We start from the raw sequence: 2,705 nt of genomic DNA on the forward strand, positions 1-2,705 counted from the left end.
TCCTGTCCCGGGGGATGGTCTGAGTTCAACGGTCGCTGTTTCCACTATTTTCCAGCACCCATGACTTGGGCTAAAGCTCAGGTAATTAGAAGGATTTTTTAATTCGCTGCTTCTATGTGAAGTTCATTTTGCGTTAACTTGCACTCTTGGTTAACTCCAACTTGTTGTCCTTCAATTCTTCTATTTAGTAGTGTCATGGCAACTCCACTAGAGCTGCAGAGAATAATTGATCATTTTTTAATTAATTGCCAACTATATGGATAATCCGCTGAGTAATTTTATTCTAAAAAACATCATTTTTCACAAATGAGTGTCCGTTAAATTCAAGCTATTGCCTAATGACGTGCCACAAAGCCAATTAAGACTCTCAGCTCGACACAACTCTGTCTGGATTTCCCAGTATGACTTTGTTCATTGTGCCATCCGGCGACTTGATGGAGTGCAGATAATTACATTTTCTCAAGAGCTCATCATGTTTTATTAATCCTCCGTGTCTTCATGGCATACTAGCAACTGCGTAGAGGAAGGGCAGATGTCTTTGAGGTGTGGAAACATGTCAAAACATGTCAAACGAGACCAAAACCACTTGAAAATATATGATTTTCTCGCCTAACTTTTTACCCTTAAAAAAGTGCTGAAGTTTCCACATGCTTTGGCCCTCTGGGATGACCCTGAGTTCATTGGGAAGGTAACACTCTCAACTTGTTGTTTCTAGTGGCAGTGTGACACTAGGCCTTACTGACACAGAGCTACAGACGTTAGAACACAGATGTTCTATTTCCGTCCAAGTAAATCATCTGAAAAATTAATAAAAAGCACTACTGTGAGCATATTATAAGAGCTATATACTAAAATAGTACTCTAGCCTCATGTCTCAACTTAGAACAGAAAAAATCCAGAAAAAATGACTTATAAAATGGATTTAATATGAATGTATTTCTACAGATATGTCTGTGCGTTTGTCTTATTTCTTATTTCTAAAAAAGCCCAAAAAGTGCTAAATACAAAACTTCTGAAATACAAAAACACATCCACATCAGTCACAGATATGTCTGAAAGAAGTACATACATAGATTTATAGAAATAAGTGATCATAATTTTATGAAATGGTGAAATGCCATCAGAAGGCCATATTTTTGCCTTCAGACAGCTGTAAGAGATCACAGGAATAGTTTTTGTTGGCCATGTTTGATATCAATCAACTCGTCTTCTTAGTGGCTACACAGGGATGCGAGTTTTATGACCTTATCTTCTAATTTGTGGGCTCCACTGTCAATCTTTCCCATGTGGGCCCAATGGGGAGTGTGAGATTTCATTTGCTTAGCTTGGGGGTATCTTGAGATAGGCTGATGCTATTGGCTGGGAACAAGGTTCATTGCAATCTGCACAAGCCAGAGAATGTAACGGTGTCTTTGGTTTTGCTGTAGCCCGTCCACGGAAAAAGATACACACGATAGAAACCAAGAAATGATGCACTAGATTTCACATCTAGATTTCTCTACGTCAAAACTTGGCCAGAAACTACAAGGTTGTGAGGGGACCAGATAATTATGGATTACAAGGCTTGGATATTCTAATACCTTAGGGTGTTTTCGATGTAGAAAACTAAGGTTTTTGGCGATCTTTCACCGCTGTGATTAAAGACACGAGGAGACAGGTAGGAAACACACACTCGATTAGACTCAAATCTTTCTGTGTTTCTTTACTTCAGAACATGATTATAACCATTGTGAGTCACCTTATTGCTTCGTGTGTGGGCTCGATGGAATAATGAGACTTTAAGCTTTCAAATGATGTATGGCATGAGCATGTTTATGACGGTTTAATGCTTACAATTTATGAGAGAAGTCAGCACTTCCGAAAAACGGAGAGTTTATCTTCCGTGGACGGGAACTATGCGCTCAAGAAATGAGGTTATCTTGGGCTCCGGGAAGCACTGATCGTCATTTTTCACCATATTCTGACATTTTTAGATCAAACAAGTAATCGATGAATCAAGAAACCAACATATTAATCAACAATGAAAATAATTGTTAGTTGCATCTTATTCCACTCCGTCTGTCTATCAGAGAAACTGTCAGTCCCTGGGTGGGAGCCTCGCATCAGTGCATAACATAAAGGAATACCATGAGATCCAGAGGCTGATAATGACCACCAGTTATGCGTACAAAGAAGCATGGCTCGGCGGCTCTGATGCCCAAGAGGTCAGGCTATTTTATTTTATTTACTTAGTTCATTTACGCAATCTGGCAGTTATTTGATTAATACATCTTTATTGATGTAGGTAATATTCTGTTCTCTTGTCTGCAGGAGGGTCTATGGCTGTGGAGCGATAATTCAATGTTCACCTACCAGAACTGGTGTCCTGGAGAGCCCAACAACCTTGCTCGCGGACAGCACTGTCTGCAGATGAACTTTGGAGGTACGTCTGATTACAGTATTTCAATTAAGAGGTTTAACGAAGACACTACAGGAAAAAAAACAGTGTTTTTTTTTCATGCACTGGTCAATTCTGAGATTTTCTTGAGAGGCAGCTACACACTGTAAATGTGAATGACTATGGTGGAATAATGCCGACCATGACTTGTATCACAAATGTTTATTTATATCTTAAGGAGTATCACTATTATCCGAATGTTATCATTTGATTCTATTTAGTTTTGGCTGTGACTTGTCTCTTATTAATGTTTAAAACAATAACCCTA

This window comes from Etheostoma cragini, chromosome 19 (assembly GCF_013103735.1).
Source record: "Etheostoma cragini isolate CJK2018 chromosome 19, CSU_Ecrag_1.0, whole genome shotgun sequence".
Taxonomy (NCBI): domain Eukaryota; kingdom Metazoa; phylum Chordata; class Actinopteri; order Perciformes; family Percidae; genus Etheostoma; species Etheostoma cragini.